The sequence below is a fragment of the Crocodylus porosus genome, unplaced genomic scaffold (assembly GCF_001723895.1).
Source record: "Crocodylus porosus isolate Cpor-Errol unplaced genomic scaffold, CroPor_comp1, whole genome shotgun sequence".
Lineage (NCBI taxonomy): Eukaryota > Metazoa > Chordata > Crocodylia > Crocodylidae > Crocodylus > Crocodylus porosus.
The window spans coordinates 43982015-44008312 of record NW_017728886.1 but is presented as its reverse complement, the minus strand read 5'-3'; the positions used below and the strand labels follow the sequence as shown (position 1 = coordinate 44008312).

Sequence of the window (26298 nt, the reverse complement as noted above, 5' to 3'; positions counted from 1 at the left end):
CCCTGGCTGGTTAAACTCCCTTTCCCCTGCTCAAATTTACTTCTGGGTGCAACTGTGAACTCCAAATCCCAGAGGCACCTAGAAGCAAGAAGAGGAAGTGATAAGCAACCCTGCTGCTATGGTTTTGGACTTCAAATCCCAGAGACCTTGGGGGCAGCAAGAAGAGGAAATGAACACACAGTTCATGCTGGCTTGGTGCCAGAGAGCCATGTTCTAACACCCCTTGGCTTCTGGCCTGAGCCACCCCAGGCACTCGGCTGTATTTTCTGAATCAAAGGTAAATGTCTATTCACTTTTGTTTCAATTTAACATTAACCTACAAAGACTAAAGACTAATCTGCAAAGACTAAATCAATTCAGCCTCAGGCTTTTTGACTGTCTATACTTAGCCTTGTGGTACATGTGCCATGAATTGGCCACCCTTGAGTTAATGTGAAGAGGAAAGACCATCTTGTGGTTAAATTTCTCAGTGTTCATATTTATCCACATGACCCATGTCTTACATAATGCTTCAAAGAAATTAACTAGGCGACAGTGACTAGCCCTACTTTTCTGTTTCTATAATTCTACACTGACTAAGTGGTGCCTGGAATGTATCACATCTCCAAAGTGTATCTACTGGCAGTATATTTAATTTCTTAAATGTAGAGGGAGCCCAGTACACACGAAAAAATATCTTTTATTGTATAAGACAAAGTCTAAGATCAACTGTTGAAGTTCAAATTGTGAATTGCTGATTTACACTGGAATTCTGTCATTTGGATACCTAGGTCTTTGTTCACTTCAGTCGTAAACAGTCTGTATCATGTGTGTTATGTGACATTATATATTCATAGAGTGATGGCAGAAAATGGAGAAGAGAAGCAGATTTCAATGCAAAAAATAATGCATCTTGAGTATCTGCAGAATATAGAAACATATAGTTGCCACAGCATACAAGTTTAGAATAATACACATATTGGTAGTTCATTCCACATCTCTGCTCTCTTGCCCCACCAAAATAAAAAGAAGCTAGTCACTGTTACCTGGTTAATTTCTTTGATGCATTATATGAGACATGGGTCATAGTGATAGATCTGAACTCTGAGAAATTTAACTACAAGATGGTCTTTCCTCTTCAGCCCCATACAGCAACCAGCAAAGCCCAGAAGTATACTGGAACATATGCATAGCTACATGTAGATCATCCCTGACCAGTGACTAACTTTGTCTTGAACAACACCAGTGACTGAGAGTCCGGCAACTTACCTAGGCAGCTATTTTACTGCCTCACTGTTCTAACAGTGAAGAAGTTTTTCCCAATATCTAATCTAAACCTACTTTGCTGCACATTAATGCCATCTGGTCTGTGTTATTCTGTCTAGAGCAAGACATTAAACATGTTTTCTTTATGGCAACCCTTCAAATATTTGAAGGCTGCTACCATGCCCCTTCTTAAGCATCTTTTCCACAAACTGAACATGCCTAGCTCCTTCAACCTCTATGACTTGTTTTCTGAGCCCTTTATCATTTTTGTCACCTGTCTCTGCACCCCTCCAACTTCTCCACATCCTTTTTAAAATTTGAAGCCCCAAACTGCATACAATACTCTAGCTGAGACCTTACCAGTGCTGAGTAGATAGGTAATATTACCTACCATGTGTTGCACCTAATACTTGTACTGCTGCATCCCAAAACTGCATCAATCTTTTGTGCTACCACATTTCACTGCAGACTCATATTGCATCTGTGATCTGCCAAGACTCCCAGATCCTTCTCCATAGTGATGCCATTCAGCCAGGTGCCACACATTTTGTATTTGTATTTTTGGTTATTCTTCCCAAGATGTAACACTTTGTATTTGTCAGCATTTAACTTCATCCTGTTAGCTCCAGCCCAACTTTCTAATCTGAGAGCCCAATTGGCCTTTTGTCCTCTGATGCATTTGCAATCTTTCCCAATTTTGATAATTGATCAACATTGAAAAGCACTGGGCCCAGGACAGACCCACTCAAAACCTGCCATTCTGACATGGTTCCACTTATAGTTACTCTTTGCTTGCATCTATTGAACCAATTGTTTATCCAGTTTATAGCATTTTCATCCAGCCCACATTTCTCCAATTTGCTTATGAAAAGGTCATGTGGGACCTTGTCCAAAGCCCTGCAGAAGTCCAGATGCGTTATATCCACAGCATTCCCTTTGTCCACCCAAGTAGTTACTCTGTCAAAGAAGGATATCAGGTTTGCTTGATATGATCTGTTCTTTGTAAATCCATGCTTGTAATCAGCCTTTCTTCCTCCAGATGCTTGCAAATGGACTTCCTTAAGATATGATCCACTAACTTCCAGGGTACTAAAGGGAGGCTAATCATTCTGTAGTCTTCGAGGCTGTCTTCCTAGTTTTGTTTTTTTAAAGAGGGGCACTACATTGGCCCTTTTCCAGTCCCCTGGTACTTCACTTGTCTGTCGTGATTTCATGAATATCACTGTCAAGAACTCCAAGAACTCTGCCAGTTCCTTCAGTACCCTCGGATGAAGTTCATCAGGCCATGCTGATACTAATAAAAACCACATTCAAGACAGCCTGTTTCCTTTTTTCCATTTTTAAATGGTTGGTTCTTTAAAGAAAGCTCATAATTACCTAAAGAAAGTATAGGCATATGAATTAGTCTGAAATCATCACCAATAGCTAAAAAAATCATTTTTGTTCTACACTAAAAACAAATGGAAATAACTCCACAGAACTGAAACACAGAAAATATGTGAACACCTATTATTCTATAGTGTTAAATATTTTCCACTCACAGTGCACACTATTTTGAATTAGAAGGCACATCTCCCAGGGCAGTCTGCAGTTATCATAGGATGAAGTCATCTCCCCTCACCTGGGAATTTGTTTCAACACATAAAAACATTAATCTCTGGATCTGGTTCCACCAAATCCCTTGCCCTTGGTCAGGGGTTCTCAATCCCTGGGCTGTGACCTGGTGCCAGTTGGCTGTGGCTGTGGAATGGCAAACCACCTCTCAGAGCCGGACAGAGAGGCCGTGGATTCTTGTGCAGGGTGCAGTGGGGTTGCTTTACCCGTCTGCCGGCCACAAATTCCAGCCACGGCAGCTGTGATGGCTGGACCGCAGTTTACCGGGCCATAGCCTAAAAACTTTGAGAACCCCTGCCCTAAGTCTTTATGTTCTTGCTACTCTTGTTTTGCCCATTTCAGTCATTTGCCCTGATCACCAATATCACTTATGTTAACAAAGTGCCAACAATCTTTTTAGTCCCATATCCTTCCTTAGCAAAGTTTTAAAACGTATTTTGGTCTAGATCAATATTTAATGATGTCAAAGTTGGGTCATACATGTAACCATTTCTGCACTTTCCATTTACATAGGAAAACAATCATTCATATTTTTGGATTGTCACCTGGCTCACCTTATGGTATAATTGCATGAAATGTCTAAAAGTGTGAAGTATTTTTTCTAAAACTGTGTAAGTTTGGGTCCCTGGTATAGGTGGAGATGACTCAATTTGTACAATCCTTATTAAACTGAAGTAGTATTCCTGTAATGATTTGCCCACGTAGGTTCAGTCCATCAGAAGCAGATGTGGATCACTTGTTGTAGGTTTATAAGAACAGGTGTGCTGGAGAGTCAGCAACCAGTATTTATTGTGAAAAGTAACAGCAGGAGAGACACATCACCATTTTCTGATGTCTTCTGCTGTTGACATGTAGCACATGAGATTTTCTTACGGTTACTTCTGTGGAATTTGGTCACTGTGTCCCCTTGCTCTAACTCCTGCCAACTGCAGATCCCCCTTTGGTGGATGTAAGTTACACACCTGCTGAAAGCTTCATAATTTGATGATAATTAAAGGGTAGTATATAGAAATAATGATCAGATCTGGCTGTTTGCATCAGGAGCAGCATCAGTAAGTTGGCAGTATTCATCTCTCCTTGTATATGGAACAAGTTTCAGGCTTTTTTATTATATATTTCTAGAATACTCCTGATCCATTCCTTTCCGGCTATGTGGATTTTTGGAGATGTGAGGAGTGTGGCTTCTCAATACTTATGCTTAGCAGAATATAAGATGAAGGAAAGCAGTTGATGTGGGAGTTTCCTGCTTAATGTAAGCAGGAAGCATAGTACCAATGATCTGAGCAAAGTGCATAGTATATATAAGGGATGGACACAGAGCTGCTCATCTAATCCTTAGGCTTGTAAAATGAAGTAAGGGTGTATAAGACTCATCAGTGCTCCCTTTTGAAGGCTCTCCATATGCTAGGGGAAGGGAGAAGTCCCTGATTAATCACTACATACCCTACACCAATTTGCCATGGGATGTAGACTCTTGCCAAATCATCATCAGCAATCAGTTTCAGTTGTGGATGACTGTTTTCCATGACTGCCTTACCTATGGGTCCAGAGATGGCTGACAGGGCCAATCCAGCATTGACAGTTTCTAGTGCAACTCAGGCAGGTGTATGCATGGGGGTAGGGTGGCTCTGAATTCTTGGTTTGGTCTGTGTAGTCTCCTGGGGTCTCTCCCCTGTTCGTCGCATATGGGGGTTCCTCTCGAGCCTTGCTGTTATTCTTCAGAATGAACAGCTTGGTTATTGGAATGACTTTGGGTTGGTTCCCCAGGGGGCCTTGCCTGCCATGCCTTTCATGATGATTACTTTCGGATTGGGAGGATGATATTTGGTCCCAACTCGCCTTGGCATCTCCCCTTGGCTGTTCCCACTGTTCCACCTTTGTGGGACTCCACCTCCCCTATATCCCACCTAACACCAACCATGATGTCATCTCTTGCGTTGTTGAGGCTGATGTCCTGTACCTTCTCAGGGCTTGGGTTCTTGGAATATTAAGGCTGTCAGATAGGGGTGATGTTACTATCCCGAGCGCTTCCCATGGCTCCTTTTTCTTCGATTACACATTGTCCGACTTCAGTAACAGTCTGTCCCCCAGCATGTCGCCTCTTCCCTGAGCTTGGTACCTGCCATCCCCCCGTCACATCTGTATCCTGACATTGCAGAGTCCTGCTGGGCTCCAGCCTTCACTGCTGACTTCCTCGTTCCACGTCGGCCCTGTAAGTAAATCCTTGGGTCCTCTCTGGCCCTGTGCTCTCATGGAGACCCCTTCCTAAGGTAACCAGCAGGTCCACTCACTGGGACTGCCTGTGTGCTCTGGCCCCTCTGGGCCAGCTGGGGACTCAACTTCTGACCCCTCCCCCCCGCTTGTCTTCTGTTAGGTCTTTTATCCTGGACTCAGGGTTCTCGCTGCCCAATTGGTCCCGGCATGCTATTATAAAGTGTGCCCACACTGACAAGGGAGCCAATCCCGGCTCCTTTGGGCTTGGCTGCTATTTTTCCTTTTCATTTTTACCCATGGTGGCTCTACCTGCCATGGTTTCACTTTTGATGCTTTCATTTTCCTATGCAGTGTCCTGCCGCCTCTGTTCCTCATCAGGTAAGTCTTTTCCACAGTCTGCAACATGCTGTTTCTGCTGCTCCTGCTTTTCCATCTCCTGTTGTCATTGTGAGGTTTCAAAGTACTGAGATCCTTGCAGCAGACTCTTCCTCCATTTGGGGCAGTCCTGGGTGATAGTCTCCCATGAACCAATGTCAAATGTTGCATTTTTTCAAGTTGGCCTTAAGGACATCCTTGAAGTGCTTTCTCTGCCCTCTTCTTGTATGCCTAGATTTGGCTGGGAGAATAAAACTTGTTTTGGGAGTCTGGAGTCAAACAACCGGATAATGTGGCCAGCCTAGCAAAGTTGATGCAGGTTGATGATACTCTTGCTAATTATAGGGCTGGTGCATGGTACATCCCCACTGGACCATGAGGAAAACAGAAGTCAGACTGCTTCACAGGTTGCCCTGCTGACAATATAACAATATGACGTCCCATTTAAGGGGTGTACAATTTACCTCTTACTCTAGAATCCTTTGAAGCTCAGGAGGAAACCAGCACTGGGGTAAGTACAGATCTGGCTCCATGAATTACTCCTAAGAACCTACTTCAGTATCATTTTGATGGTCTTATAACATCAGAGACACATAATCCTCAACAACATTTTCGTACTTCATTATCTCCAGAACTAATGACCTGAGGTCATTCTGTCTTTAAAATTTCTTGTAAATCCCAAGTTTTAATACTAGCACTACGTATGATTTTGTCTCTTGAGGACTAGAAAGAGAACTGCTGAAGTAACAGTATATATTCTTAAAGTGCTAAGAAACACTTTCTTGTTGAAAGCATCCCGTAATACTTTTATTATACAATAGAATATAGCTTAATAAAGAAAGAAGGGATTCCCGGTTTTCCTGATCCCTGGCTTTTTCCAATCTGTTTTGGAAGTTTTAACACATTTAAAAGTTTATGAAACATTTTAAAAGTCCATGTCTTGCATGAAAGCAGATGGGTTCAGAGCAACTCTCCCCAGTCAGTGCTTGTTCAACTCCATTGTTCAGCTTGTATAGGTTGTAAGAGTATTATTTACTCAACTGGGAAGACGAGCAGACAACTTACTATTTTATCTATTATTTTGTAAACTGTTTAGTTTCTACTGGTTTAGTGAATGTTTCTATCCTCATAGCAAAGACGGCCCAAACTAGCAGTCTCTTTGAAACAGAAATTTTCCAGCTGTGGTCCTATCTAGCCATCTGGGAAGTTACGGCAAGTTACACCCACAATTATTGTCAAGCAACACTCCTCCTTTCACAAAGCCTCAAACTTAAGTTCTCTCCAAAGTAGAGCGTCAGAACAATATTGTAATGACGGATTTCATAAATGGAAGGCAACTAAGGTGGAGATAACAAGTACACCTTTCATATAGGAGATTTTTAATAAACTAAGAAACAGATCCCTGTAATTGTGGAATGAGTTGTTTATATATAGTCTTAGCAAAAGTAAACCTTGTTGAAAAAGAATTTAATGTATGTGTGTGTTTCATTAAATACATACACTCTGCTGGGATAGGGTATAGAACTCTCCTCACACTTTAAATAGATTTCAGAGGAGGTGGGATCTCAACCAGGTCAGCAAAAATCCAAATCACTCAATGCAGGTAGACTGGTAAACATTAAATGACTCTGGTTGTCCCAGTGGAGTTCAAAGTGTCCATTATTACAACATCTCTATACCCTTGTTTACCTTTCCCAGTCTAGTATGGAGACTAAACAACTAATGAAGACTAAACAAGTCTCTCTTCCAATGAAGTAGGCCCTCAAAGCAACATTTTAGACATGCATTTGTCAAGTGCTGTGAGGCTGTGCTGGGCAGGGGAAACTCTCACAACCTGCAACCCAGACACTGTTCCCTGCTATGCCAGGGACAGGAGTCTGGGCAGGAATCAGCTCTCTTGCAGGGACTGCAGGAGAGGAGCCACTGCCTGCTGCACTGAGACCCCTGGAGCTTGTTCAAGTCCCGCTGTCTGAGACACGCCGCCAGGGGCACACAGGGTCCTCAGTATACAGTGTGCAAGTTATAGACTATGCAAATAAGTTCTTAATGATGTATTGGTTGGAATATCAATGTATTTATTTATTGGTTCCTTATTTACTATGGATAATTTGTATACCTTCCCCCAGTGTAATGTGTATCCAAGCTTTAACCCTTAAGCCACCATCGCCAGGTCATGTGGTGTAACATTTGTTTTATTGCATTAGTTATATGTTCTTGTAAATAATTAAATCCTGTAAATAGTTTTATAATGGTCTGCAACATTGTTTGATTGTAACAGGAGGCTCTTTGCTCAGTGACCCTGCAGCAGCTAACCAGGGAACCGAGTAGGGTCACCAGCTACCAGGTACCCCAGGATCCCAGTATTCAGGTGAGGTAGCATCATGCCTAGGGTTACAGACACAATATGAAAAACTCTCTCTTTTTGATTTTGTCTATTTTAAAAGATTTGCTCTGGGTCAGAATTAAAAATGTTCTTCTGATACTCAAAAATGCTACACATAAGATTTAAATTTTCACAGCTATTAAAGTTGCTGACTGTGTAGTTTTCAACTTAGTAGCTGAAGAAAAGCAATATATGGAAACTCACATTTAGTAATACAGCCCCTCTCAATGCCTGAGGAAATCCAGAAGTGATCTGAGGAACAAAACAAGTATTCATCCCCAGTTTGTATATGTGGCCCCCAAAGTAAAATTTTAGTACATGTAAAACAGAAGTGGAAAACATTTCCAGCATCTCCTACGTTTGTATTACATGCATTTTTTATTAAATCTCTCTTGTATTGTAGCACTTTTCTAAACTCTAGGCTTTACCTGTAAAGCCTGCAGAGAGGTAACAGTAACCTTAGCGCAAGTAGTCAGCCTTCCTGACATCCACAGAGTTATTGTTAAAGCTTTCTGCAAATAATTATTACTTATGACTTTGTAGAGTTATTTCCCTTTTTATTTCCTTTTTCTCCTCCTCTTTATATTAATTGTACTATCTCTATGCAACAGTAAAATACTTAGAAAGAATGTTTATCATTAAAGTCAAACATGCATAAGATTATGCAAATTTCACTTTAACAAATTGGAAGTTCCAATGCTACAGCACCACTTTCTCAAAGTATTTTTATTTAGTATATATTTAGTATTTAATTTCCACCAAATAATGCTCCTGTTTGATGCTGCAGAATTTTATAGAGCATTTTATAGATAATTCTGTATTATGAGTGTAGGAATCAAAGTAGTGGATTGTTAGAAAAAATGTAACAGACTAAATTGAATAAATAACTGAAAAAGTGAATGTCAAATTTCTGACCATACATAAATTCTTATGAGGTATTTTTTATTGCATCTATTCCAAATTTAAATTTTCCTCTGCAACCCACCTTTGCATTAACCTATTTTAACCCATAAATTCCTGGCTGTATATGGTCTTCATTTTAAAATTCTAACAAGATTTCTACCATCTATTTTTTGGTTTGTATCCAAAATTTCACATTTTTGTTCAGTATTTTTAAAGTGTATTTCAGTTATTTTGGGCAAGCTTGTTTCATAGCTACATGGGAAACACTGAAACAATCAAGCCATACTAAAGCACTGTATTCTTCAGAAAGTGTGTTCTTCTGATGTGAATCACTCATTCGTCTTCTTTCTACTTGTTGTATGGTAATATTTATAAATTTCTCTCCAGAATTTCTGGGGGGGGTTTTTTTACAACAAAGAGTACACTATACCAGGTATACTATCAGCTTAATCAGATACTGAAGAGTGCAAAATAATAGCTGTTTTTCTTGCTAAATTAATAAAAATAAATATAATTCATAAATATTCTGAATATATTAAAAAGTCCTTCTATGTTGGATTTTATTTGCGCTATATCTTAAAAATTCATAGCTGCCTCTGTGGATACTTTTAATTCTGAGGAAAAAAGCATTACTCTAGAAATATCAAAATTCACTGCCTACTAGAAGCTCTTATATTAAAATAGGCAATATTGAGTACATATGTCAACATAATATCCCAAGCAGAAAATTAATATCAAGTGCAGCTGAAAGTATCTTTATCACTGTTTCAGCAAGCCTTGCTGTTGTCAAGGTAACAGTCTAATATATCCCAGCAGTTCTTGTATTTTTAAACTAAGAAAGCATCAAAGTAATCATGCAGAAGAAAAACCATTTTGTAGCAAACTGAGTTAGACAAATTAATTAGAATAAAGATCATTACAAGACACATTGTCTTGAATCTAGAACTTTATTGTCTAAACACGTTTGCACGCATCAGAAGACGTAAGGCAGAGTTCTAATTTCTTTAACTAATATCTTAATACTGAAATTGCTACAATATTTTCCTCATATCATTAAGGCATGTCATCAAAACTCAAGGCGCTATCTTTTTCTGTGCATATAAGAGTGTGATGCATAGCTTAGCCAAAACTAATATCAATGCTTCTCCAAGAACCAATTAAGTATGAAGCATCACAGAATGCGAAAGTCATTGCCTCCCACCCTAACACTTCCCTGCCAGAAAACTTTGCTTCCCTCTACTTCTAGATACCAGATAAGACATTTTCAACATATAGATCAACATAGCTTTAAATCCTAGGAGGACAGCTCAAAATTCTATTTTGACTAGAGTTGCATCAATCCTTTTAAAAAAAAACAAACTCATTAAATAAATTTGCTTTGGTTAGGTTTGCATCCCTTTAGTTTTTTCTCTTTTTTAATAATTTTGTTGTCAGCAATGCCTCAGAAGCAGCCAATTTTGAGCAAATATTAGAGAATAGTCACAGAAAAAAATAAAACTTCTAAACACAAGTTCACTGTAAACAATTTTTGTTCATCTAGTCAGAAAGCAGAAATAGATTGTGTAATATGTGTGTTCAGTCAAAAATAAAACAACTTCAGTTCACTTCGTCCAGTCTGTGAACTATTTTACAACCAAAGAATTATCAGCAAATACAATTGTGTATAACAAAAACAAACTCAAGTAATAAAATTATAGATCATTCTCTCTAAGGAAGAACAATTGAATACATTGTTAGAAGTTATTCATTCAGCTCTAGTTTTTTCTCTGTTTCTTAAAACATGTTTACAGTACATTTGGTAAGTTAAACAACTATTACCACTATTGTATTATTATGGAATGCTAGCATTTCTCTTACTCAAAACCTTAAAAAAGACATTAGACTATGTTTTACTGAAGTTTGATTATGGGGCTAAGTATCTTAGGGAAACATGAGTATGGAATGCAGAGTTTTAGAATTATATACCATTGGTACAAATCCCATCCAGGTTAGATTAATCTGAAGTATGGGAGCTTCTGCCTTTCTCTATACCATGGGATATGGTTCTTTTCCTAGGATCTTTTGGGCATATATGAACTAATTACTTCCTGATTGTTGCCAGGGCAGGGCATTAGCAGTACACACATCTTCCCAACTGTGACTGGTGGCATGTTACACGTGTTCTTGGTGTATCCCTTGTAGTTATGGGAGAAGGTTTGAAGGGATGATTTTGGGGATTCCTTTGGTAAACCACAGCCTGCAAAAGTAGAGGACTGGTTTATTTAGTCCAGGAGGCCCCTTCCACTCCTACATTTAGGTTTTTAGTGTTGGAAAGTCATTATCATTTTGTAACCTCAGGTCTTTCTAAGAATGCTTTGTCTTCAGTCCAAGCGGACATTACATACAACATTTAATCAGCACCCACTTGGCAGTCAAAGGCAAAAAATATGCCAGGGAGACTGATTTGTTCTATCACTGTTATAAAATACAATCCTCTAACATCAGAATTAAGATATGTTATGTAGGGAAAGTTGCATACCATGGCCTGTGATGTATGTAAGCAATAAATAAAAGAAAGATTTCAAATTCTTTACAGCTGTCAAACCAGCACTTGCTACAACCACAGAGATCATGTTAAAATATTGAAGTATTTACAAAACAAGAATTAATGAGCAATTAATTTTGAGCAACAAAAACAAACATAGCTTCTTTTTTTTTTTTTTTTTTTTTGAGTATTAGGAATTTATTTACAAATTTTAAAAGAAGAAATGTTGTGGGGAGTTAAAATCAAAGCTTTAAGCACTGTGACTGTTTAAGATTGGGTTAATATATTATGGTTGTTGACAAAGGTTGTCTCTTTGAAAATTACCATCTTATGTCTTACGGTGAAATTGTTGTGTTCTGTTTTACAGACATTCAGTATACTAGTGTCATTGCTTGCATGTGAAAACAAACAAAGGCAGAAGCTAAGAGGATTAAAGGAAAAGGTGTTGTGATAGTGAAAAAATTGCTGTACTTAGTAAACATCTTTCAAATGTAAAGTGTAATGCAGCATTTTCAGTGCAAGATCACTAGCCACTTACTTCACAATGTGGATTTAACCTTCCCTTCATTGCACCTGCAGGCAAAATTCTTTTTGGCTGATTGCATTTTTTTCTAATGGTGGTTTTACATTCTCATTCTTCATTTTAGTGCAATGAATTGCATCCTGTTAAGATGTAAAGCTACCTAGAGTAGGCAAAAGAATGCTTATCCATTAAGCATTCATACCAAGTGTCTTACATTACAGTTAATCACACCAGTGTTTCAAAAATCAGACAGCTTTCTATTTCCAGAGAAGTTTAGCCACCTAATGCCTCCTAATATGGTAGGCAGGGCAACAGAGATTGCAATCCAATCCAAAAGCAGGGGTTTATCCAAGCTGGCTGTGTAACTCGTTCTGAAATACCAGCTGTAAATATAATTAAAAAATGGTATTGACTGGATAGCAATAGGAAGTAACACGGGTGTGTGTGCACACTGTATGACCAGACAAAGAGATAAAGAAGATTATAGGCTAATTCAGGATTTATGATAGATTTAGTGATTCTTCACAAAGTAATGTAGCAAGGTTCAGATTCATCAAAATAAATCTCGGGTGGCTAGAATCAACAGTTGTTTTCCTTATTTTATAACTCATCAAGCCTGATACTGCTGCTCCCTCTGATATCAATAGAAAACCCTTCATTAACTACAGTGAGAATGGAAGAGTCCATCAACAGCTTATTTTATGACCTACTACTGAGCCTCTTGTGTAGAGGTATAAACTTCAATCTGCAATAAGTTTTTGATAGCAGGAAGTCCCTGCACAATTCCAACTTAAAATTGCTACCACAGTTTTGCTAAAGCCAAAACATTTTGAACAAATCACAAGCAGCATATATATGTAGGACAAATCATGACAAACCAACCTGATATCCTTCTTTAACATGGTAACTAATTTGGTGAATGAGGGGAATGCAGAGGGGTATAACATACCTGGACTTTAAGACTTTTGACATTGATCAACGAGACATGTTCATAAGTAAATTGGGAAAATATGGACTACACAGAATTACCACTTGCTGGATATATAACTGGTTGAATTATCCCAAGCAAAGACTGTAACTATAAATGAATCCATATTAGCAAGGCAGGGGCTCTCAAGTGTGGTTCCAGAGGGGTCTGGTTCTGGGTCTGGTACTGTCTAATATTTCTGTTAGTGTTCTGGATCCAGGGATAGAGAACTTCCTGAACAAGTTTACAGATGACACAAACTCTTTGGAGGGATACAGATTCTTTGGAGGACAGAATAAGACAAAATGATCTTTACACAATTGAGAGCTAGCCCAACATAGAATGAAATTCAGCAACAACTTACAGGTGCTATACCTTGTCAAATGCACACATACAAAATGGAGGATCACTGGCTAGGTAGCAGCACTGCCAAAAAGAATTTGAGGGTTATGGTGGATCACAAACTCAACAATGAGTCAACAGTGTGATGCTGTCCTAAAAAAGCACATGCTATTTTGGGCTGTATTAATGTAAATAATGCGTGTAAAACACAGAAGTTGATAGCATAACTCTTCTTGGTTCCAGTTAAGTCCCAGGCTATAGTATCATGTCTAGTTTTAGGGCCTGCAAATTAAGGAGGATGTAGAGAAGAAAGTGACAAAGACAATATGGGGGCAGGACTGCAAGTCAAATCAGGAAAGATTGAGAGAACAGAGTATATTTAGTTTGGAGAAAAAGAGATCGGGGCAGACATGATAACAGCTTTCAGTCATTTGAAAGGTTTTAAAAAGAACAGTTAGAATAATTGGTCTCTCTTGCTACAGAGTACAGGACAGGAAAAAAAAAGGATTTTGAATGTAGCAAAGCAGATTTATCCTATATCTCAGAAAAAAAACTCCCTACCTGTACAAGGACCAGGACAGTGGAGCAAGCTGCATAGAGAAGATGCAGAATCTCTCTCATTAGAGGTTTTCAAGAGCATGGATAAATATCTACCCGAACAGAACAGCTCATCCTGCATCTATGCAGAAAATGAGGTTAGATGACCCTTGAGCTCCTTCCCAGTCCCATGATTATATGATTCATCTGTTTACATTTGTCCATTTCTTGTTTACAAGTTATTACCATCCATCATAAAATCATTGAAGACAAGTATGCCCCCTACACCAATATTTTTGTGCTGAAGGTGAAGCTCTGCCAAGCATCAGGCACAGCATTCTCTACATTGTGTCCAAGATAAAGGCATACTCTTCCAAAAGAAATAAAAATTATGTTTTTTTAGAGTTCAGCAAAAAAACCCAAACAAACCTGAACTTTACTCAAAAACCTGCATAATACAATGAAGCCAAGAGTGAGTGAGGGGGAAGAGGAGAAAGAAAGAAAAATGCAAGCAATCAAGCAGCTGACTTCTAGAATCTAAGAGCACAATTTCTCCATTTCAAATAAAATGTGTGCTTTTTGCAATTTATAATTAATATTTTCTGTACATGCAACACTAAAAAGTGCAATATAAAATACCTAAAATGATGTTTTATATAAAAGTAGTTTTGCAGGTAAGAAGAGAGAGGAAAGCTTTAGGAATATTTTAAAGGAAGTTTGACAAAGGTTGAGATGCAAAAGGAAGGGAGGTAAAAAACCCCATTTTCTCTACAAACAGTGGTCAAATGGTCTACCTTTCAGTAATTAGGGTTGGGAATTTTGGAACAAAGCTGTACACCCAAGAAAGCTACATACTGTACTTCAGGTTTATCGGGAGATTAGCTACAATAATGATAAAAGGAATAACACTGTAGCACAGAAGTAAATGGTTACCATCCAGAATTACACATTACATGGTTCAAAAGATAACGTTGTTTAAAAAAAGATTTGACAAACACTGTTCTATCACATCTTCCTTCACACTTCACTGCTTTTTCCTGCCATGGAACCTGTCAGCTGATAAAAAGTAACCAACCACTTGAATACTAATATGCATTCTAGCATTCCCAGGAAAACTTTGACAAGGGCTAGTAGCCTCCTCCCTGTGGGCTGCTTCACGGGGGAGCAGCATGATACACTTTAAATGTACCATGTGTACTCTACATTCTCCCCTACATAAGCTGCAAATGCTAGGCTGAGGGTCACTGCTGTTAGAGAGAGCTGTCCTCCATACTGTTCCTCGTATCAGAGACAAACAAACTCTACTGCCTTATCAATGTTGTTTTTCTGTGATGCAAAATGGCCATCAATGTTTCTTTCATCCTTTGCCAATGCCAGGCAGTAGGAAAGTAGATGACCCCACTATCTCCACGTGCTGGTATGGCTGTGACTTAAAGGAGCAACTGTGAAAGTGAGGTAAATAAACTGTTTTGCCAGAAAGAAGATGATATAAGTCTAATGGCTTTGAGGGAAATAGGATCAAGATTCAGCCTGCATCTACTCTTGTCACCAGGGATCCAGGTTTTCAGTGGGAAAATGGACTAAACCATGGATTTTACCTTTTACTGGAGGGAAGCACAGATTTCTTCTTTTACCAAAGAAACCTGCAGATTTTATAGATTTGTAATGAGCTCCCTGAGGGTTGGCAATTTGTCAGTCTGAAGGGAGCTGGGAGGGAGGAGGAGGGTGGCGAGACAGGGGACACCACGTGCATGTGCATGCACATGGTTCCAGGCAGTCCAGAGAGCAACTCCCGCAAGTAAGCAGGGCGGAGGGATGGGAGAGGGAGACAGAGGCCCAAATAGGGAGGGAAGGAGCTGAGCAGAACTGGGGCTGGGGCTACTGCCCAGCCAGGCAGTGCATGGGGCTTGGGGCCATAATGCATGGCTGCAGGGCTCCATGGGAAAGTGGGGAGTGGGATGGGGCCCCAGGCAGCTAATCCGGGGATAGAGGGGTTGGGACCGGCTCCCTGCGACAACACGCACTCCCAAGAGGGGATGGGGAGACCTACGCCCCCCAGATCTGTATGCAGGGCAGGCACAGGCTGAAGGCTAGGGCTCCTGCCTTGCTGTCCTCCCCTGGGGCCTCCGCAGCCTAGCGGGTATGACCTGGTGTGGCAGAGTACAGTGGAGCCGTGCAGAGAAGCTGCTCACTGCTGCAAGCTCTGCGCTGCTCTGGCGATGCACCTCCTGTGCATGGGGCTACTGTGAGGTGCACAACCCCGTGCTGCTGCCCTCACTGCAACTGCGTGCATAAGGGTGCACGGAGCTCACAGTGGCAAGCAGCTTCTCCACATGGCCCCATTGTTCCCTGCCATGCTGGGTCATGCCTGTCAGGCTGCAGAGGTCCCAGGGGAGTGCAGCATGATGGGAGCCAGAGCTCACAGCCTGCACTTGCCCCGCGTACTGATCTTGGGGGCGCAGGTTGCCCCACCTGCCTCAGGAGTGTGCGCTGTGGCAGGGGGCCAGCCCCCCTGCAACACAGGAGACCAGACGGAGGCTGTGGACCAGAATCCATAGCCCTGAGAGCTGGGGGAGCAGGGGCTGTGGGTGGAGGGCGAGGGGCACAAGCAGGGCTGGGAGGGAGGGCTGGGGGGAGCCTTTAATTTTAATCATGGATTTTGGGGGTTTATTAGAGACTTTGTGATTTTTTAATCAGATAATCTGCGATTTTATATCAGGGAAAAAGAGGATCCCTGCTCATCACTTCCCTTTTTCTAGCACCGTGTACTCTCTTATCAAGGAAGTAAGAGAGTGTGCAGCTGGTAAGCTGTAGCCATAGGAAGAGCAGTCTTCTGGTCCTCATGAGCTCTATCTCTCGCCCCTCTTTGATCAGCTCTTATTTCAGAGTGGCTCCCTAAAGAATATCTTTCCTTACCTTTCTGAGTCAGAAGTACCTTAACACTGTCCATAAGAATCCAATGACACTTGACTACAGTGGGGCATGGCAACAGGTACATATCACAACCTAGCCTAATTTTTATCTAAATTATTACGGACAAAGCTTGAAATATGTGGGCCCACTGCAGTCAGTGCCACATCCAGGCTGCACTGCAGGCAAACATATGGCCAAGTCCATCATTGACCTCTGAGGCCTGCTTGTTTCTTTGAACTTGTCTTCCAGATATACATCCTTCACCTGCTTGAGAGAAAAATAACTGAAGCTTGAAACAGCTTAAACCCTTGTATAAAGAGAAAAGATAAGAAGGCAGTTTAATTTTCTGTCTTTTCCAGCTAGTTAAGAGGACCTTTCACCCATTTTTCTGGATTTGTAAATGCCAAGAAAGAACAATATTTGCCATTTGCAGGCATCTGGGCTTGCATGACTTAAAAATCTCTCTATACCCTACTAGTTGGGGGAAAAGCAGGAATATTTAATGGGGTATAATTTAGTTGTTTCACTGGCTGAAGTATATCATATACAATTGACTATATGCTGTTGTTCACAATAATAGTATTCGGCTTAGAAACAGCTGCATATTTCTGTTTAAAGTAGAACAGAAACCATTAAGCATCAGCTGGACCCCTGCCAGGTAACAAACTGAAATGGACCTCATCTTTGTAAGGTTATAATCCTAACACAGTAGGTATTTCAATGGCTCTAATATTAAGAGTTACTTTAACACACTTATTAGAATACATATGTGAAGACTCCTCCTACCAATTTTATTACATATTATGGAAACTAGTTTATTATTATATTATTGACTGAAAAAGAAATATGTAACAAAAGACTATGAATCTTGATTACACTGAAAGGGCCATAAGTACAGTTAGCCAAATGGAGAAAGCTAACAGCATATCTTGATAAATGCTTGCTACAACAAATATAATTTGTATGACTATAAGCTAATATTTCTTTAGATTCCTGAGTCAGAAAAAATGTGCCTGAAAAAAGTGCTATAATCATTAGTCTTTACAGTACCATTTTGATTGTGGCTTCAAGGTATTCTGTCAAGGTTGAAAGGCTGATATTTTTTAAATGAAAAACAAGCAGAAAAAACCTTTTAGATAGAGCAAGCTTTCTTTACATATCCCACAGTAGTAAAACTAAGGGTTTAAAATAATCCTTTACAAAACTCCTTTAATATTATTACCAAAATATGACTAGCTCAGGAGAACAAAAAAGAAAGCTATGCTGTACTGTAGGACTGTGTGACAAAAATGGTTGGTACCTAGAACATGCAACTCCTTGTCATTACTCGCAAATAAGAAAAACAATTAAGAATTAATCCACTGTTGTGGATGGAAGAAATGGAAGGTGTTCAAGATATGGAAAAAAAGATTTGTACGTGAGATCAAGAGTCTGATAACTCAGTAAAACTTTAACCTGGAATGTTATCTGTTAAAGATTCACAGCCTGAGAAAACTAGAAGCAGAAGTACGTTTATCTGGCAGCAAATGCTATTATAAAACTGACAAATACAAAAAGGCTGTTCTATTGAACTGAAACACAGGGATTTGCATGGACACTTCTTAATGCAAACTGAAATTACACACATTTAGATTCTTTGGATTTAATTAAGACCAGTTTCTGTGGAATTTAATGGCACAGTCAGCAATTTTTATCCACCATTTGCATTCTAAACAAAAGCCTACACCTCTTCAGAAGAGATGTTTTTGTTTGTTGTTTATCATTCCTGATCAGGAGGTCTATTTACACATGTAAAATTGTTCTTATAGATAAGCCTTTGCTGGGTCTCTTTTGGCATAACTGTTCACCCAATATCATTATCAAACATTATCAACAGAAGAAGAAGGGATGTTTTACATGTATAATAACAAACAATATACCCAGCGTATTCCAAATCAATGCTAGAGCTTTGTAAAGACCTTTGGTATTTAGCTGTAGTGATGGAAAGTGGAGGTGCTAACAAAGGTAATTAGTTTACCATTAGCAGTCTAACCTAGAGAAAGTCCATGTGCAGCTCTATTTGCAGGAGCACATCTAAGAGAAGAATGAAATTCAGAGTCATTATTCCCACCCTCTGGAGACTAATTAATGTACTGATTTATATTACTGGCAAATTATGACCCTACGATATCACCACTGTTGTGCTGGCCAATAGGTTCTACTTACAAAACTATTTACAGTAAAACATGCTCACACTGACCCCCCAAAAACCGTTCTCCATGAGAACGGCCAGCTAGAACTCAGCCCACTTTGCCTGTTTTGTCACAATATACAGATTTGGGGGGCTGTTTTAATATCATAACCACAACATTAGGAAGCCTGTACACTATGGCATCACCCTATCCAATTTTATCTAATAATAGCAAATTGCCCATCAAGGATGGGGGGGGGAGGGATGGGGCGGGGACAGAGGCCTGCATCTCTTCCCACCCATTCCCACCTTGGACCGGGGCTGGGGAGGGGACCACTCCCTGCTTCCTCCACCCCTGCCATTTTGGGTCAGGGCCGGGGCGTGGGTTGTTCCCCCCTCCCCCTGCTCCTTCAGGCTAGGGCTGGGGCCTCGGCTGCTCCCTGTCTTCCCCTCCCCGCTTTGGGTGTAGCCACCAGTAACGCCCCCTCCCCTTCCTGCTCTCCGCCATCTCCCCTCCCTGCTGGCTGTTGTGGAAACGGGAGGGTGCCAGCCCCTGGCTCCAAGGAGCAGACCCCCCGCTGCCTTCCCTCTGTTATGACAGCGGTCCAGTCCCTGTCATCCCCGTCTGTCTCCAAGGAGCAGGGGAGAGAGGCGAGCAAGCCTCTCAGTCCCCACTGTCACAGCAGTGCTCTGTTGTCTGTCTCTGTCTGTGTAGGGCACTCTGATTAGCTGCCGAGACAGCCAGTCAGAGCGTGAATAAAGTGTTACAGACAAACAGACAGACTTAGGCTTTTATAATATTAGAATTTTATACCAAACAACCAAACCATTTATCCCGCTTAGATATAGCTCAGTTGATTTCATAGACATTAGGGGCTGGAAGGGACCTCGTGAGATCAAGTCCAACCCTGACACCATAGGCAGGAAGTCAGCTGGGATCAAGTGATCCCAGCAAGAAAAATATCCAGACGTTTTTGAAAGGGTCCAGGGTTGGTACCTGCACCACCTCAGGGGGGAGTCTTCTCCAGAACCTGGACACACGCATTGTAAAGAAATTTTTCTTTAAGTCTAGTCTAAATCGGCCTTCCTGGAGTTTGTGGCCATTAGACCCTGTTATCCCTTGGAGAGCTCTGGTGAACAGCTCTTCTCCCAGGTCCTGATGCACCCCTCAATATAATTGTAGGGTGCTACCAAGTCACCCCTGAGCCTTCTCTTTTCCAGACTCAAGAGTCCCAAATCCCTCAGCCTCTCCTCGTATGGCCTGCCTGCCCTCCAGACATTGGATCAAATGAGTGACTCTTCTCTGGACTCTCTCAAGCTTTTCCACATCCCTCCTGAAGTGGGGGGCCCAAAACTGGACACAGTACTCCAGCTGCTGCCTCGCCAAGTAAAGAGGGAGGATGATGTCCCTGGTTTTGCTTGAGATGCATTGGTAGATGCACACCAGAGTTTGCTTTGCCAGCCACAGCATCACATTGGTGACTCATATTCATCTTGTGGTCAATCATCTTTGTATATACTATGATACATTGTTAGACTATAGAGGTTGCCACTTTTATAACAATTAAAGAGCACTGAAAACATTTTGAAAGTTAAAATCAATTTGGCTATGCTACATTTTAGCTCACTTAGCAAAGGTATAAACATTTTCTAAAACCAAGTCCTAAATATTATCCTGCATTATTTTACTGCATTGGCCTCCTAAAAAGTACATAAAGAGTTCTATCCATAAGCTTAGAAGCCCATCTCTCATAAAGGGCAGCTTTCAAAATCGGTTTCAAGTTCTAACTTCTAAAATAAAACAGTGTTACTATTTTCCTTAGCATAACTCAGAAAACAAAGCACAATACAAATAAGCAGTACTTGATGATATGCACTTATTCCATCTGAACTATCTAGCAGAAAGCAGATTTATGGAAAAGCCTGAATTTGTTTTCATGCTGTAGACTTTAAGAGTTACAAAACAGTTACATTTTCATTTAAAGACATTTAAATGAGTTACATTTTCAAATAAATGCACAATGTAGAGTTACATTTTCAAATAAATGCACAGCATAGGTATTATTATACTTGCATACTATATGTGGGGTGCTCAATAAAAAAATGTTTTTTCATGCTCAAAATCAGTACTTATGTAGGGACAAATGTATTTTCTTGCCAAACTTTCCTATCCAAGGGCTAGATTAACTCATGATTTATGCTGGTTTCTGCCAATATAAACCATAAGTCAGAACATCTAGCAGCACAGTTCTTCCACTGTGGAGCACAAGCAAGCAAAAGAATGGGTGGAGTTGGCTATCAAAGGGGTGTTAGCAGGGGCAGCCAACGGATGCTGATTTCATGCTTCTACCCTGCAACCTCTGCCAGCAGTGTTCCTATGGAGTCTACAGACAGAATTAATTTTGGCCCTGTACAACAGAACATTGAGTGATGCCAATGAGAACAAATGGCAGCGAAAGATGTAACCAAGAAGAGTCTCCTCAAAACCAACCAGGTTAAATTTAGTTTCAAATTTAAATTCAGTTTGAAATTTGTCTCTCAAGAAAAAGCAACACTGCGAATATAGTACAAAGAGCACACTAAGTAGAAATATTGTTTCAAATATTTTAAACAATGGAAAAGAACAGGAAATGTGAATCACAGGCACTGCTTAGGAAATCTAATAATCTAAAAATATTATTAAATAAACCTGGCTATTCGTTTTATAACTATAATTTCTTTGCCACTTTTCACTTCAGTATTAATAAAAAAATAAAAACAAAATAAACCAGACACTATATGCATCATTTTGCCTGCAGTCATGAACATTTCTGAGGAAGGAGATCTAATTCTGCTTTAGGCCTCCAGGCATTATTGTTAGGGGGTCAACTTAAATCGCGGAGAAACTAAACCATTTTTGCAGTTCAGTCACAGTGTAGATTTCAAATCCAGCAGATATTTTTGGGATGTACTCATACACAATATACAACAAATTTATATGTAGTTGTACAAAAAAAATATAAATACCAATTTATGCTTATCTTAATAAAAAAGAATCCACAAAGATAGGTGCCTATGCCTTGGAAGAGGGGGCAGCTGCAATCTTGCATGCAGCTGGAGCCAGGTGGAGCCACTCTCGGTGGAGCAACTGCTGCCCTTAGTGCCACCCAACCAGCTGGCACCCCACCCTCCCACCATCTACAAGGTGGGCTGCAAAGCCAGGCCACAGTGGCAGCAAGGACCGCTGGTTCCTACTGGGGAGCCAATATTTTTTTTATTGGGTTTTTATTTAAGTTGATTTCACAGACAATCCCATATTTCATTTTCCACAAAAGCCACACAATTGCAAATTGAGTAGACCCTTAATTAGTGTAGTGTACATGTTGAATAATAAAATATGAGGTGAACACTGTTTACCATTGAGTCACATTTACTTGTCTGCCCTGAAAAGTTCATTTAGGATTCTACCAGAAAACCACATCAAATTTTTCTCCAGCATAACTAATTTTCTAGTTTAGATCCTATAGGACTGTACAGCCACAGAAGGTTTTCACAAACAAATTAAGAGATGGAGTAATTTTTGCTGGATCCAGCTGCTGGATAATGGAAGGCTCTATCCATTCCTTACCCACTTCTGCCAGATGCACCTTACAATATTATTCTAATATTACAAATTAGGCAGGAGTCAATTTCTCTGCAATAGAACCCCCTGGCTAGGGACAGACATTCAAAAAGCCCAAGCCTGAATTGATTCAGTCTTTGCAGGTTAGTCTAACCGGTTAGGCTGAACCAGTTTCCAACCACACAGACATCCCCCAGTGGCTCTGGCTAGAAGCCAGAGGGTGCTAGAGCAGCCCTCCCTTCCCTTCTAAAGTGCTGAGCTGAGGGGGGCATGGCCAGACCACAGCAGGATGTTCTGATTAGGGAGGGGTTCTCTCCCCCTCCCCCCATCACTGCTCCTGACTAGTGAGAGAGCCAGCACAGCAGGGAGTTGACACCAGAGCATTTAGCAGCCATCAAGAAAACAAAAGTCTCTCTTATTAGTTCAAGCTGTGCTTAAACAGCTTTTTCCAAGGAAGGAATGGAGGAACATTACCAGCTGATTTGTTGATTAGCTCCAAAAAGCCCTAAGCACTAACACTGTTCTGCCTGCCTTTGTCCTGTCTAACTTACCCAGACACCTCCCAGTATTAGCTAACATACCACATGCTGTGCGAGAGAAGAGGGAGGGAATCCCTGTTTGAGCAGGCAGGGGTGGGGAGGAGCAAGGGGAAGCTAGGCAGAGGGGCAGGGCCAGCCCTGCTGTGAAGCAGAGAGCCCCACCCAGAGCTGCAAGGCATCTGGGATGCTGAGGGACTCTGGATTAAGTTAAACCAGGAAGGGTTCTAGGACAGACATTGCATAAATTGGTTTGACCCAAATCAGTTAAGTCTAATAACTACATTCAACCAGGTTTATCTCAAACTGGTTTCAGCCATTTTCAAAATGGTTTATGTGCACCAAGCTTCTGTTCTGTTACATATTTAAACCAGGTTCTGATCACTTAAATCAGTTTGTGTGTAATATCTGTCCCTAGCCCCTATGCACAATTTCATTATTTTCAGTTGCCCAGAAGTCCATTTCTCTACCATAAAAGCCCCTGGGCAACAGAGAATGATGAAATTGGACATATCCCTTGAAAATAGGGTGTTGAAAGCCTTGAAGCCCTGTGAAATAAAAGATGCAGAAATAAATTTTGGTGAGGGAGCTTTTAGTTTTGACAGTCACTGCTGAGGGAAGGGTTTTAGTTGTACCCTAAGGGATATGTGAAAGGTGAAAAGGAAGATGAAAGTTGAAATAATATAGTTTGGCAGGTAGAAATTCTGAGAACAAGCTAAAAAGAGTCAACTAAAAGGGGCAAAGGAATTGAATGGTACTTCTAATTCTATGTCAAATATGCAGACAAAACAAGTGGGTTTTTTTAATTCTAAAACAAACACAGTATTGTCAATTAATCTGGACTCCCTTTACAATCTGATCCAGGGCCAGATTTCACCTAAATTGTGAGCAGGTGCACAATGTGAAGGAAGGGTGCAAGGAACTTTTCCCACCACCTTACACAGCCTGTGTAAAGGCAAAGCATAGCTGCAATTAAGGAACTCAACTCCAGGAAGCATAAGGGCTCCTTTCTCTGCTTGTCCAGTGACACAAATCATCTCATAAGGTATATGAAAATAGCAGGACTACTCTCCTATACCCCCCCACAGTGGCTTGTGGAGTGGGACTGGTGTGCTAATGAGGAGCAGGTGGAATGGAAGGCAGTATTCCGTAAGGGTCTAGGAGCAGAAACACTTCCATGAACATTGTGGAATTAAATTCAGGAGGCATATATCTCCTCATATTCCCCCTCCAAGACAATGAAGCTCCACACTACTCCTTTCCTGAGGCTCTTCTTTAAAGGCACAATCTGAACTCTAAATACACCAATTTAAATGTTGTACTTCTTCGCAATTATAAGCATCACACAAATTAAACTTCTATAAACATCCAGATAAATATTGTTACCTTTTATTTGATGCTATCATCAAGTAAACATTGATAAGTAAAAATATTGTGACAACCATGCAGTGTGAAAGTTACAGGTTACTTTTAAAAGGTTTGCATTTCACATCCTGTCATAAGCATAAAAGAAAACAAGTAATCCATTGTGTTAAAAGACATTTAGTAACTTGGATACAAAATCACCATTGAAAACAATACCATGAATGATTAAACAGCCAAATGGACGGCATTATCTGAAGGCCCAGCCTTCAAAAGCCAAATGACTTTTGAACAACTGGGTTCATGCTGGTTTGGAGCAACCATTTTGCCTGCCTGACCCACACAGAAAAGCTGCAGCATCGAGAGAAACACACATTGCAATCTCATCACTTTCAACAGCAAATAGAAACATGGGATCTTAAACATGCATTTTTAATTTGAACAAAACAACCAATAGCTTTTCTATTTTCCATTTTTTTCCAAAGGATGAAATGAGTAGGTATGCAATTTTATTACATTTTAAATTCCTCTACAAGACTAAAACACAACAGAGGATTGTTCTGTTTTATTTTTCATTAATTCTATGAAGTACATATTTATTTCAATTATCTTGAAATAATGTTTATTAATTTATTTCTGCTGGCAAATCAGTAGAAGGTACTGGTTTAAAATGGTTTATGTGGGTTTTCACAGATTCTTTAAAACCTCTCTTTTTTCTGCTAAAATATCATTCTGGCAGGATATCAAAGGTACTTAATACTCTGTTCTGCCATCAAAAGGCAAATTTATAACATTAGGAAAACACAGCTTTGAAGTTTAAATACCTAATGTTTCTTACATTCCTCCATGAAAAAACTGAGTAGGCAAAACATGCTCTCCCTTATTTCCCATGTAATCTTTCCTTTGGCAAAATTAAATCAGTACTTCACTATAACTACCAGGGAACGACTATAGCTTTAACACTGCACTCGTCACTGTTCAATGGACATTTGGGAATATTTAAATATGTCTGTTATTCTCTCTCTGAAATGTACACACACACACCTTTATCACATATATGTTTTAAGGAATTAATTAAAGTAAGACTGCCTAATCTCATAGCACCATTATGATTCTTCATAAAAACATAAAAATTTCCATACTGGGCCACACAATGGTTCATCTAACCCAGTATCCCGTCTCTGACAATGGCAGTAATTGATGCTTTAGAGGAACAGCATATGAACAGGGCATATCTAGAGTGAAGTATCACCTGTCATACCCCAACAGGCGTCTAGTGTAATTGGTTAAAAGATGCCATAATACATCCCTGACTGTTTGGCTAATGGCTATTAATGGATCTATCACAGCATTTGTAAGATTTAACAGCTAAATATATATTTGGGAACATATTCATGAGATAGTCAATGGTGTGGTGTTTAATAGTTTCATAGTTGGGAAGGTCGGAAGGGAACATCAAGTCCGACCCCCTGCCATGGCAGGAAAAAGTACTGGGGTCAAACGACCCCAGCAAGATGTTCATCTAGCCTCCTTTTAAAGATCCCCATGGTAGGAGCCAGCACCACTTCTCTTGGAAGTTGTTTCCAGATCCTAGTCGTCCTGACAGTAAAGTAGCACCTCCTGATGTCTAGTCTGAATCTACCCTCTGCCAGGTTGTGACCGTTATTTCTAGTCACTCGTGGTAGTGCTGGGGGGAACAGGGACCCCCCCCAATGCCTGCTGGTCCCCTCTGACTAGTTTGTCCATAGCCCCATAGCCATTAGATCCCCCCTTAGCCTTCTCTTGTGGAGGCTGAACAGGTTCAGGTCCTGTAGTCTCTCCTCGTAGGGCCTGCCCTGCTGCCCCCAGTCATGCGGGTAGCACTCCTCTGGACCCTCTCCATTTTATTCACATCCCTCTTGAAGTGCAGCGCCCAGAACTGGACGCAGTACTCCAGCTGCAGCCTGACCAGTGCCGCATAGAGGGGGAGGATCACCTCCTTTGCATGACAAGGTGTGGTTGGCTTTCCTGACCACGTCCCCACACTGCTGGCCCATGTTCATCTTGGCATCAGTGATGACTCCAAGATCCTTTTCTGCCTCTGCACTGA

General features: G+C 40.6%; 1 protein-coding gene and 1 long non-coding RNA gene across 9 annotated transcripts in view; one reads left to right on the top strand and one right to left on the bottom strand.

The window, feature by feature from the left end:
- Window positions 1-26298, bottom strand: part of PPP1R9A (protein phosphatase 1 regulatory subunit 9A) — a 238152-nt gene that overhangs the window by 120144 nt on the left and 91710 nt on the right. The gene's annotated exons all lie outside the window — the stretch shown is intronic.
- Window positions 7733-26298, top strand: part of LOC109308994 — a 39380-nt gene continuing 20814 nt past the window's right edge. Inside the window, exon 1 of one of the 2 annotated variants that reach the window (XR_002100759.1) lies at window positions 7733-7816. This is a non-coding gene — a long non-coding RNA (uncharacterized LOC109308994). Of the gene's footprint in view, window positions 7817-24489; window positions 24709-26298 lie in introns of those variants that run through there. The other variant, XR_002100758.1, reaches the window with a different exon arrangement.